This window comes from Mesoplodon densirostris, chromosome 3, assembly GCF_025265405.1.
Source record: "Mesoplodon densirostris isolate mMesDen1 chromosome 3, mMesDen1 primary haplotype, whole genome shotgun sequence".
Lineage (NCBI taxonomy): Eukaryota > Metazoa > Chordata > Mammalia > Artiodactyla > Ziphiidae > Mesoplodon > Mesoplodon densirostris.
In genome coordinates, this window is record NC_082663.1 from 177,170,573 (window position 1) to 177,184,257 (window position 13,685).

Consider the following 13,685-nt stretch of genomic DNA (forward strand, 5'->3'; position numbering starts at 1 on the left):
ATCCAAAAATGAGGGGATATATATATACATATAGCTGATTCACTTCGCTGTACGGCAGAAACTAACACAACATTGTAAAGCCACTATAACCCAATTTAAAAAATAATAGTTCAATTAAACCTTACAATTATGTAGCATGACAACAAAGAACTATCTGAGAAGTAGTCTTAGTAAATACAGACCTCAAAACAGAATTAGAATTTGATGTCCAATGAAACACAACCTTTTTCTCTCTAAAATTACCCTTGTTTTTCCCAAATACAGCCAAATTACAATTTATTAGATTGCAAATTAAGTCTGATATCAATAAACTTGACTTGATTACTTATGTAAGTGTAATTGATCGTATAGGTTATTTTCAATTGATTGTGCTGGAACTTTTCATAAGGAATCTCAGACTAAACCTTTAAAAGGCCGCTCAGCGCCAGGAAAGCAATGCCAAGCACTTATCACAGATTTTGCCTTACAGATTTGGATGAATTCCTCCCTTTGTGAGGTCTCCCCAAAATACTTTGAGATTCTTGCACCTGTTAGGAGCTGGCCTTTCTTATTTACCTGATAAAGCTGCTGGGAACCTCTGAGTTGCCCATTTCTGGAGGGATCAGGTAGAGGGAAAGATAAATGTTTCAATTCTACTTTGGGGTGTAAATTACCAAACTGCTGTAAATTATAATTAGCTTGAGGGGAAGCGTTTCCTTATATCTGGAAAACAGAATAAAAGCCAGTAATATCTCAGACAAAACTGAAAAATTGTAACCATCCATCAGTTCACTCAATCCTATTTAGCAGTTTTATAAGGCCATCACATTTACCCAATTTAGTGGTATGATATGAAAGTTATGAGAAACCTGTACTTGTCAAAAAGCTCTTTCTGGGCTTCCCTGGTGGCGCAGTTGTTGAGAGTCCGCCTGCCGATGCAGGGGACGCGGGTTCGTGCCCCCGTCCGGGAGGATCTCACATGCCGCAGAGCGGCTAGGCCCGTGAGCTATGGCCGCTGAGCCTGCGCGTCCAGAGCCTGTGCTCCGCAACGGGAGAGGCCACAACAGTGAGAGGCCCACATACCGCAAAAAAAAAAAAAAAAAAAGCTCTTTCTGTGAATCTTCTTGAAGATGAAGCATTTTTGCGAACCATCAGCTTAACTGTCTATGAATGGCAAAAGACTTAAAATTAAGGCACAGTTGAACACCTGATCACAATGCAATTGACAAAGAAACTTGGTCATAACAACTAGAATTATGACTGATAACACTTTATCAGGATATACCAGATTTTTAGGAAGGCCATCCAGGGGCCCTTGAAGCATCCCAAAGTTAGCTGGAGGTCAAAAGAACTTTAATTAGAATTTGCTATTTGGAAAGTCTGTCAAAAATATCAAAAAGTTTTAAAACACTTGGTCAGATAGGATCACAGGTCACTTTAATACTTACTCATTTAACCAAAGTGACAATAAAAGATTTCAAAGGGCAAACGGAACAAATTATTTAAAGGCAAAGAAATTCTCACAGTCTGTTATCAAAAGCAGCATTCCAAGAAAACTTTGTTCTCTTAAGAGAGAGGGAAACCAAATCCTGTACCAGTCTACTCTTAAAATCCATTTACCTAATTAAATTGAGTCCAATCTTAGAAAATCCTGACCACATACAAAATTCTTTTCCCAATCTTCCTTTTCCAGCAAACCTTTTCCAACTTTATGTATCATATATTATTGTCCCTCATTTTCTTTTTCATTTAGAAACAACCAGCTCTAGGACAAAATCACCTTTTTTTTTCCTTTTAACAAAATGCATTTCCATTCCTCATACCTTCATTTACTGAAAACATGTTTCCCATTTTCCTTGCATACGGAAATGTTTTCCTTATAATTCTTAACCTTAAAGTCTTTTTCTTTTTTATTTAAATTTATTTAATTTCTTTATTTTTGGCTGCGTTGGGTCTTTGTTGCTGTGCGCGCGGGCTTTCTCTAGTTGTGGTGAGCGGGGGCTACTCTTCGTTGCAGTGCACAGCCTTCTCATTGCGGTGGCTTCTCTTGTTGCAGAGCACGGGCTCTAGGTGCATGGGCTTCAGTAGTTGTGGCACGTGGGCTCAGTAGTTGTGGCTTGCGTGCTCTAGAGCACAGGCTCAGTAGTTGCAGCACACAGGCTTAGTTGCTCCGCAGCATGTGGGATCTTCCCAGACCAGGGCTCAAACCGTGTCCCCCTGCATTGGCAGGCGGATTCTTAACCACTGTGCCATCAGGGAAGCCCTAAAGTCTTAATCTCTAGAAAAAAACAAGAAGCAAGTAATTGTAAACTGTTTGTCATACCAGCATTTTCTGACTGGAATATCCCATAACCTCTAGAAACATGCATCTTCCCAAAGCACTATTTCTTTCCTCAGTGTGGTACAAGACATGTGTCTAATAAACCCAAACATTTAATTTCCCTCTTGTAAGAGAAAAGTAGGTTAATTTAGACCTGTATAGCAATTAATGTTCCAATATTTTATCTTATTTGAAATGGCCTGGATATTCAATGAATTCCTATCATTTAACTTAATTTAGTTTCAAGTTACCAAAATTTGGAGAAACTATTTTAGATGCACATTTCCAAAATATAATTATTTCTATAGAGTTTACCAAAAAGCTCTTATCTCAGTTACATTTACTTAAAAGTTTAATCATATCCGGTTATCTTCCTTCTTGACAAATTTTATAACAGAAACAATATGCACTTATTGACTTTCAGTAACCCTAGGTACAATAAAAGTATTATACTTAATGTTGATGACTCTAAAGAGAGGTCTGTATTAATTAAACCTACAAGTTTAAGCTAACTTTAATCCAGATATTAATTCAATACTGGGTATTTCCCAGATCACAAGAACCTGAACCTGAACTGTATTCTGGTGAGTGTCTTTTTTATTTCTGAGAATTTATATAAGTGCTTTATTTCCTTTAAGCCAATTAAATATAGCTCATTTATAGGTTGATTTTTACATAAAGACAGACAGCACCAGAGACCACAGTTTTCCTGCTTGAGTTTAAAAAGGCCTCCTTTTTTCTTTTTCCTCCTTAGTCTTGGGGGCTACAGATGGATCAGATAGTTCCTGAGAGCTCAGGCAGAACAGTTGCATTTTAAAAGCAGGGGAGAGAAATGCAAGCTCCCTTCTCCCCCTCTCCCTTCTTTAAAGTCCTACTAAGTAATCCAAGGCTGGAGTCTCAGGCAATGTGAGCTGTGTTTGTATTTCAAGGCTTACGTGCTCCACAGGGCCCACAATGAGGCAGAGACTTGCAGGAGCGGTTGGACAGACAAAACTACGTAAGACAAAGATCCTTTGACGTTCACTGACTGAGACTCAACATGTACCAATGACAGAAACTTAAAGACACAAACAAGAAACAAAGACATGGTGTTATGGCGAGGTGGCCTCTGGAGGACTTGGTCCAGCACAACTCCTCTCTCAGCTGGCCCTTCTGCCAGCCAGAGTTAGGAACACAAAACAGAAAAGTATGGGGGGTCATGAAAAAGGTGAGCCAACAGGGAGTCTGCAAGATGAAAGGGATGGGAGTATAGGTATGAGGACCAAAGGAGAGGTAAAGGGAGGAGGGACAGAAAATACTGAAAAAAAGAGAGGGATTGCCATTTCAACCTGCCCCCTGTGGGTGTCTATTCAGGCACCAGACTGTGTGCTTCCAGAAAGGACCAGTGAAGGAGGGAGCACCGTGTCCATTGCCCACCAGGGTGATCAAGCCTGGAAACCAGTCAGTTGGAAGTCGTCTATGGGACTCCAACCCACAGGTGAGACTCTGACCCACACATACACCAGTATATAGAAATCTGCTGCTTCAGCCTGGTCCCTCCCAACAGGACTTCTCTTGGCAGCAGGAAAATAAAGGTGAGCATATTGCGATGATAAGACTTCTAGCCACTACAGGAGATGAGATTTGAACTTCTATCACTCTCATAAATCTCCCATTCAGGGAGAGCCTGCTGGACCAAGATCTGCATGGTGTGAGGGGAGCCTCTCCCACCTCTGTCACCAATCAAGGTGAACCATTGCCAGCCAGAGGGAGCAGGTCTCACGAGCTGAGAGGAGTGATGCTGTAGCTGTGCAACATCCACTCTCTCAGAAGGATAGGCCAGAAGTAGGAGAGGACAGAGAGAGGAGAAGACGGAGAGAGAAGCAGACATCAGGAGAGGACGGGGACAAAGGGAGGGGGAAAGCAGTGAGGGTAAAAGGACAAGGGGGAGGGGCAGAGCGTTGCTTGAATGAGGGGACCAGGAAGGGAGACTTACCAGGTGTGGTGACAGCTGCATTCAGTGGTCCTGGAGATGCCCACATCCTCTCCCAGGAGGGAGACAATGTCCCTTTGTGGAGTCTCCACTAAGTGTGTTACTGACCACGGTTCTTGGACTCCTTAATTAATAGAAATTGATAAGAGGCCAGACAAGAAATCCAGGCAAGGCTTTACTGGGACCTGTGTTGCAGCAGGAGGGAGTGAAAACAAGTTAACAGTGTCTGTTGCTTGCTCTGGAGGCGGGGGCAAGCTCGTTCCTTATATGGGGTGAGGGTAGGGGCGGGTCCAGGGGTCAAGCCTGAGGGGTGGCTTAGGTGGTCTGCCACTCCCTGGGTGGTGCTGTGTGCAGGGGGCATGTGTGGTACCCTGCTTTTGCTCCTGGCTCTTCAGAAGTGGCAGTTGGGGTTTTTTTTTTGTTTTCTTTTAAAGAAGATGTTGGGGGTAGGAGTTTATTAATTAATTTATTTATTTTTGCTGTGTTGGGTCTTCGTTTCTGCGCGAGGGCTTTCTCTAGTTGCGGCAAGTGGGGGCCACTCTTCATCGCGGTGCGCGGGCCTCTCACTATTGCGGCCTCTCTTGTTGCGGGAGCACAGGCTCCAGACGCGCAGGCTCACTAGTTGTGGCTCACGGGCCTAGTTGCTCCGCGGCATGTGGGATCCTCCCAGACCAGGGCTCGAACCCGTGTCCCCTGCATTAGCAGGCAGATTCTCAACCACTGCGCCACCAAGGAAGCCCGGCAGTTGGGTTTTTGTATCTTGTTATTCATAACTTGCCCCAACTATGCATGCACAGGCAGTTATTTTTAGTCCCTTACGGTTTCTTTGTATTTTGTTGCTGGAGATGTCTGTCCAGATGCAAGCACTGCAGCAAAGGGTCCCAGGTTTCAGGTCCCAGCCTGTCTCAACGGCATTTCCTTATTCATTCATAACAACTGTTCTGAGTGTCCACCTGTACCAGATCATGCTTGAGTCACTGGTGACACAGAAGCACTGTGCACTGACATCGACCTAGTCCCTGCCCTGCCCGAGTCCCATCTGCAGCCACTGTGCCCAGTGCTGGGAAGGTAAGGTCCATGGGGCTCAGAAAGCTTATAATGTGGGGAATTACCACACAAGGACAGAGGGCCTCCCTGGGAAAGTGAGGTTAGCTGTGTGACCCAGGGGAGAAAAGGAGTTGCCTCAGTACAGTATTGATTAGCATAAGCAATCAGTGCCAGCCTGGTAGAGCTCACTGAGAGAGGAGGTCTGGAACCGACAGGGGCACAGCAGAGCGCCAGCATCTAGCACGCCTCGTCAGGGATGTGGGTTTTTACCCTTGGAACTGTGGGATCCATCCAAAGCAGGGAGAGGAGTGGGGGCTGTGGTGGGAGTGAGAGTCATATGTGCATTTTGAAATGATCGCTTTGGCAGGCATGGAGAAGGAACTGGAGAGAGTGAGAGGAAGCAGGAAGACCAGCCAGGGCTGTGGTAGAGAAGGGGGTCCAGGATGTGCCACTGTGACATAAAAATTATTTTGAGCTGAAGGCATTCAAGGATAGTTTTTTGTTTTTTTTTTCTCCTGGAACTCCTTTATCTGCCTAAAAGCAGAGCCTCCCCAAAGAATTCCAGTGTCCTAAATCCCCTCCCTGGGAGCAACTAGGTAGGGAAAGATTTGTAATAGGGAAGAACAAATCTGACTCCATATTAGATGTTTCTTTTACTTTAACGTTTGAGTTAAGAATGTTGCCTATAGCCTGAAATATACAAGATAGCCCATTCTCAAGGCTCTGACCTTTAAGGGTATAACACTTTTCCATTCATATAGAGAGAAAAAGTTGCAGAACAGAGAATAACATTTGTCTTGCTGGAGGTTTACAGGAACGTTGTGACCTGACCTATGTAGACAGGTACAAGGATAAAGGATTCCTGCACCAAGAAGTTTACAACAAACAACCACGCCCCTCCCTCACCTTGCCTTTAAAAATGCTTTGCTGAAACCCTGTGGGGAGTTTGGGGTTTTTTCGGCAGGAGCCATGCGTTCTCCTGTGTGGCCCTGCAATAAACCTTTCTCTGCTCTGGACTCCAACGTTTTGGTTTGTTTGGCCTCAGGCACACAAACTTGCCTTCAGCAACAGATTGACTCTTCACCTGTTAACCCAAATGGACGTTGTCACAAAACTCCCACATATTCTCCTAAGGACCCATTTATCCTTCCTAAAAGGCATGTGTTTTCCACATAAGTACCTCTCTCCCCCTCTTCCCTCTCTGCTACCCCCATTAAATTGGTATATAAGCCCCAAATTATAACTGTGTAGTACATGAATAAAAACATTTTCTTGCTCATCTGTCTTTTGTTGGTTTAATTCACAGGCTCCAAGTACTAAATCTAAGAGGGTAGAGGAAAAGGTTCTCTGCCCTGACATAGGCAGCTAGGAGAGACCTTGTCTGGAATGGGGGACGGGGATTGGAAATGAAAAGTAAGTGGGTTCAGGACATTCTTTAGAAGATTTTTCATCAGTGAGGTCAAGAGCGTGGACTAGAAAGACAGCCTGCCTGGGTTCATAATACTGGCTCCACTTGACACAAGCTGTGTGACCTCGGGCAAGTTACTTTATCCTTTCTGTGCACATTTCATCCACATGTAAACTGGGGATAATAATCAGTCTGGATGGGCTTGATTATGCTGCTTCAATAACCCCAAGTCTCTATGACTTAATAAAGGTATATTTTTCAAAGCCTGAGGGTCTGGTAGTTCCTGCCCAGGCTCCAGGAGTAACCACCTGAACACTGAAGGCTTCCCTGGAAAAGAGAAAGAGAGCTTTAGAAGCTCTGGCTTTGGCAAATAAATAAATGCTTTGGCAAATAAATAAATGCTTTGGCAAATAAATAAATGGCTCTTCTGTCTCAGGTGCTTCGCCAGAGCTAATCACATGGTCTCAAGTCAAGGGAGAAGGTTAGTTAACATATATAAAAAATTGAGAATGCTCCCCAGCATAAGAGGAGCACTACAAGAGTGTTATTACTTTTATTTTTGGGGAAGCACAATCAACAGGAACTGCTGGTGGTTTGAGGGCATGGCATGGCCACAGCTGACCCCCCTATTTCTGGTCCGCATTGTGGTGACCATCACTGCCATTGGGAACCCTGTGGCAAGCACGGCGTGTGGGGAGGTGGTGGTTCAGTACTCTTGGATACAACTGACCAAGACCAAAATCAACTGGTTTAAGCCATTTCATGATCCAGCACTCAGCCTGCAGGGACCCAGAAGCTTACAGGCAAGCTCCTGCTTTCAGGTGGCCACAGTGGGCATTTCCATGACCATCCCTGACCCAGGGGGCTACAAATGCTCTGGCCAAGCCTGGGTCATGTGCATACCCCACCCTACCCACAATGGCAGGGGAGAAATGACTCTCCAAAGGAAAATTTCCATCTAGAAAAGGGATGGAAATTGAGCAGGGTGAGGGTGATAGGCTGGGACTTGAGAACTGGGACCCTTTACAGCAGTGCTTGCACCTGGACAAATATCTTCTCTAGCAACAAAATACAAACTATAAGGGACTAAAAGAAACTGCATGCTTGCACAATTGGGGCAAATTATGAACGATAAGATACAAAAAGGCCAAAACCCAACCGCCACTTCTGAGGTGCCTGGAGCAAAAACAGGGTACCAGGCATGATCCCTGCACACAGCACCACCAAGGGAATGGGCAGACACCCAAGCCACCCCTCCAGAGTGACGCACCAATCTGCCCCCACTGTCACCCCATTTAAGGAACCAGTTTGCACCCCCCCTCCCCCATCCCCTGAGAGAGGGAGCAAGAGAACCGGTTACTTGTTTTCGCTCCCTTCTGCTGCAGCAGGAATCCCAATAAAGCCTTGCCTGAATTTCTGGCCTGGCCTCTTACCAATTTCTATTGATTAAAGAGTCCATAAGCCCAGGTGTTAACAAGCGGACTAGGGAATGCAAAATCCAGGGCTGGGGAGGGGCTTTAGCCCCCTTCTCTCTCCAGAAGTCTTGTCTAAGGGAACCTCAGCTCCTCCTCTACAACTGCAGTCTGAGAGTGGAAGAGTGTGGATCCCTGGGGGTGAGGGGGCTGTGCCCTTCTCAGTAGCTGTGACCCATGCCCTGCGGACTTCTCCCCACCTGACATGCTTTTCACTAGGTCGCAGGGGCTGCCATCCTGCCAACTTTAGCACGTCCCCGAGAAGCTCAGGCTCTGTGGGCTCTCCAGTCCTCCACTCTGTCCTCCGCTCAGGGCCTGCCAGACAGTTACTACTGGGCGCCAGGCAGAGCGGCTGCTGATGACCCTGACTCAGCCGCCAGGGCCAGGGCACACTCTCCCCTTGCCCGGTCGCTTCCGCGAAGCCCGGGCATACCCTTCTTCTTTTTTTTTTTTTTTTTTTTTTTTCCGGTACGCGAGCCTCTCACTGTTGTGGCCTCTCCCGTTGCGGAGCGCAGGTTCCGGACGCGCAGGCCCAGCCGCTCCGCGGCATGTGGGATCCTCCCAGACCGGGTCACGAACCCGTGTCCCCTGCATCGGCAGGCGGACTCCCATCCACTGCGCCACCAGGGAAGCCCCGGGCACACCCTTTTGCCACCACGATAGGGCGACTGGAGCAATGCAGCCCTGCACCGCGGCCCCCGCAGAGCCCGTGCTCATGGCCCCTTCTTTTCGCGGGCAGGTTTGGTGGCTCCTGCGCGACGCGTCCGTCACGGGAAGGGGGCGCCCGGGATACGGTTTTCCAAGAGGTCCGAGGCGGACCGCGCCGCCGCCGCTCCAGAGAGTCAGGGTTACACGATAAGGAATACACGGTACGTCCAACACTCGCACGACCCCCACGCACCCCGCAAACGCTACCTGAGCTCCCTCAAATGCCAGGCGCGGGCACCCAGGCTGAGCAAAGGGCGTGCCCAGAGCCTGCGCCAGCAGCAGAGGGCGCGCAGGGCCGTGGCGAGAGAGAAGAGCTTGCTCGGGGCGTGTAGGGCCGGGCGCGGTGGCGACCGTTTACGTACCCCTCCCAGAGAAGCACTGGCGGGTGCCGGAGCCTGACCCTAGGGGCCGTGCACCAGGACTTCGGAGCACGAGAGAACGCCAGATAACTTTTCCATAAAGTTTTCGACGGAGAGAGGAGGGAAAGGGCCCTGTGCCTGACCGGCAGCGGCCGCCCGTTCCAAGTGATCCTAAACTCCCAACCAGGTGGGGAAAGCGGCTCCCGCCCCCCGGGCACCCTCTCACTGCTGGGCCTGGGCGTGGCGCTCCTGGGAGACTGCTACGCTGACCTCTGCTGCCCCGAGCCCAGCTGGGAGCCCCCGCACCTTCTCCCGCGCCTCCTCCTCCCCCTCTGCCTTGAGCTGTTGTCCACCTGTCCTGAAGGACCAGGCACCCCCGCGGGTCTCCGGCCTGGACCCGCCGGGGGCACCACTTACCGGCAGGGGTCGCCAAGCGGTTTCCTCACAGCTCCTCTCCCCCACACCTCATGGCTCCTCCCTTGATTTTTCCAGAACCTTGCGCAGTCAGGCTGGTCCTCTGCTTTGGGGGTCCCGGGCCCTGTGCGCCCAGTGGTAGGTCTCCGCCGGAGAGGCCGGCGAGGGCCGGGGCTTTCGGATCCCAGTTGTGACCCTCGTCCGAGCCCCGCTACACGCCCCCCCCCCCGCACCCCAGGCAGGGGCAGGCAGGTACTACTTAACTTCGTTAAGTGTCTTAGGGGACCTGCGACCCGGCGGCCTGGCCAGACCACTTCTGACCAGCGGATCTGACGCATAGAGCGAGGTGTGCGCTCCCTATCGTGAGCGAAAACCGAAGCCCCTGCCGGCTTTTCAGTCAGGCAAGGACCCCGCCCGGCGCCGGGAGCCCAAGGACACATGTTGGAGGGGAAGGCGCTGGCTGGCGGACGCTGCGGGGGTCGGATCAGCCTTCCCCCAGGCGGCCCGCGGCCCCCCTCTAGGGACCCCACCTTGGCCCGAGCCCCGGCCGCTTCCGCTCCGGGCCGCAGGTTCCTTCCGGGCAGGCGCAGGGCAGGGGTCTCAACGGGAGAGGTCCCTGGCGCCGCCCGTCTGATCTCATGATTTTTTTTTTTTAAGATGTTGGGGGTAAGAGTTTTATTAATTAATTTATTTATTTTTGCTGTGTTGGGTCTTCGTTTCTGTGCGGGGCTTTCTCTAGTTGTGGCAAGCGGGGGCCACTCTTCATCACGGTGCGCGGGCCTCTCTTGTTGCGGAGCACAGGCTCCAGACGCGCAGGCTCAGTAGTTGTAACCCACGGGCCCAGTTGCTCCGCGGCATGTGGGATCCTCCCAGACCAGGGCTCGAACCTGTGTCCCCTGCATTTGCAGGCAGACTCTCAACCACTGCGCCACCAGGGAAGCCCTCATGCTTGTTTTGATCTTGGGCGCCGGGCTTTCAGATACGTATTTACAAACATCGCCCGGTATTGGGCCTCCCTCGGCTTCCCTTTCCCGGTTCAGCTTAGGTGAGAGCCGTCTCCACGGTCCCGTGCGCACAGCATGGTAACGTCCAACCCAGCCCGCGTCCCCTCGATGGCCCCCGCAGGGCCTGTCGTGTCCCCACTCCCCCTTCTAGTGCGAGCAGCCCAGCCCAGAAAGGCCGCTCAGCAGCCATGCAGGAGGGCCCCGGGGCTCCCAGGTAGCCCACAACTTGGCATTACCTAACTCTCCAACCATGTCTCCTCCGTAGCTTTATTTCCCCAGGACCACTGACTCTTTGAGCTCCTTTTCTTTCAGAAGCCCCCCTCTCGCCCCCATGGCCCTTCTGGGCTGGGCTGTGGGCTTTTTTTTTTTTTTTGCGGTACGCGGGCCTCTCACTGTTGTGGCCTCTCCCGTTGCGGGGCACAGGCTCCGGACGCGCAGGCTCAGCGGCCATGGCTCACGGGCCCAGCCGCTCCGCGGCATGTGGGATCCTCCCGGACCGGGGCACGAACCCACGTCCCCTGCATCGGCAGGCGGACTCTCAACCACTGCGCCACCAGGGAAGCCCTGGGCTGTGGGCTTTTGCAGGAAGGGCTAAAATAAGGTGATGTCCAGTGCCTGGGGATTTTCCTGAGGGGGTGCTCAGGGAAGGCCCCACTGAGAAGGTGGCATTTAGGGTAGGAGGTTGCCACTGGAAGCAGTGACTGGAGGCAGTGGGGAAAGTGGTCCAGGCAAGGGAGGAGCCGGGAAAAAGTCACCAGGTGGAATGATTTGACTGGTTAGGAACCAAGGAGAGGGTGTGTGCCTTCCTCCTCAGGGAGAGGAAGAGAACAGCAGACAGGTCCTAGGGCAGTGTGTCCTGAAGGCACCCTACCCATGACACTGTTCCCCCATGGAGAAACAAACTCAAACCTTGGGCCTGGGGTTGGGGTGGGGAGAGGCTTGATCCCCTGTGATCTTCAATCTAAATGGTGGCCCAGAGCAGCTCAGCCTGTGACCTGTGGTGGCCTTGTCTCTGGCTGCCCCACCACCTACCTCTAGGCTTGGCGCCACACCCCAAAGAAAATAAACTGAAGGAAACTTCAGGAAACCATTGTCAAGGGATGGGATTGAGACAGGCTGGGACCTGTGACCCTTTGCTGCAGTGCTTGCACCTGGACAAACTTCTTCTGTACCTGGACAAACTTCTTCAGCAATGAGAAACACAAAGAAGCTATAAGGGACTAAAAATCAGTGCTCACATATGCATTTGGGGCAAATTATGGACAACAAGATACAAAAAGACCCCCCAAAAAACTCAACTGCCACTTCTGAAGAGCCGGGAGCAAAAACAGGGTGTTGGCAGCAAAAGCAGGGTACTGCACATGCCCCCTACACTCACCACCACCAGAGGGGTGGGCACACCACCTAAGCCACCCCTCTGGCCCAGTCCCTGGACACGCCCCTACCCTCACCCCATATAAGAAACAAGCTCACCGTCCCCCACCCCCCAGAGAGAGAGTGAGCAAGGGAAACTGTTATGTGTTTTTGCTCCCCCCTGCTGCAGCAGGGGCCCCAGGAAAGGCTTGCCTGAATTTCTTGTCTGGCCTCTAGTCAACTTCTGTTGATTGGGGAAGGCCCAGAACCCTGGTGGGTATCAGGATTATTTTTGGAAGGGAGAACTGACGGGGTGGTTACAACACACCAGAGAGCAATAAAACCAGAAGACTTTCCAGGCACCCCTGCTCCTCTCATCTTCCAGAACCTTTTGACTTAAGGTCTCTTCTGTGCTCCCCACTCTTTCACCTCAATCTTGGCTGTAGTCTCCTGCTTGACACCCCCCCCTCCCAGCTGACACCCCCAAAGGCAATCAAACAACAACTAACACACCTAGGGGGCATCACCAGGGAACGGTAACTCAGATTGTCCCACTCCAGTTCCATTTCAAAGGTGAGGAAACTGAGAGGCTGGTCATTTGCCCAACAGTGGCAGGGCTGGTGGATAGTGGGTCTCCTGATTCAGGCACCAAGCTTTCCCATTGGCGGAGTGTGCATGCTATGTCCTGGAGGGTAGGGAGGGGTGTCAGTGGGCAGGGAGCTCCCTGCAGCCCTGGGAGGGTAAGAAAATCAGATGTGGGAAGGAGGCCTTGGATCATAGGGACAGGGTCTGGTGGCCAGCGCCTCTACTTGCTCTTTTGGCTCCTGCGTCCTGAAGAGACCCATGCAACAGCTCCTCACCTCGGCTGCCTGGTGCCTGATGTCATTGAGATGGGTGGCAGCAAGGGGGCCGGGGATCCCCTGGTTATGACAGCTGGTCATGGGACGCTGACTCACTGCCGGCCAGACCACCTGACCACAAATGCAGGCGGAGAGGGCCCAGCAAGGGAGTTCCCCAGCTGCAGCCTTGTTTACCTCTAGCAAGCCTTGGGGGAGGGCAGGAGGAGGGCAGGGCTCAGCAGTGGGGCATGCTGGGAAGGCCAGAACCTGGGATCTCCAGGAGCGGGGGTCTCCCTGCTTCCCAGGGCCCCATTTCCTTCCAACCCCTTTCTCCCTGAGCTTTCCATCCCTCCCTGCAAACCCACCACGGTCCCAAACAGAGCCAAAAGGCAAGAAAGCAAATGTGTTCCTAGGGGCGGCCTCCATCTCAGCTGCCTGTTTAGACAGAGGCTGTGCCTGGAGTCCTTCCTGAAACCTGAGGCCCCCTAGAGCCACAGGGCTTTCGTTGTGCACCCCCCATGCTCTCAGATGGGGATGATGTAGTTCTGGGGTCAGGAAGCTGGGCTCTTGGTCTGGCCTGCCCCGCCCAGGGCTGAGTGGCTCCCAAGCTGCTGAGTCACACGGGGGCACCTGTGGGCCACTGCAGCCTCTGTCCACTGGAGGCTGTTCCCTCTTTGTCCCCTGACCCTGTCTGTAGGGCAGCAGGCAGATAGGGTCACTTTCCCAGGCTTACAGCAGGGATGCAGAAAGAAGCCTGAGAGGGGACTGTCCTCTCTACAGGGCTGCTCTGGAGCTCTCTGCGAAAGACAA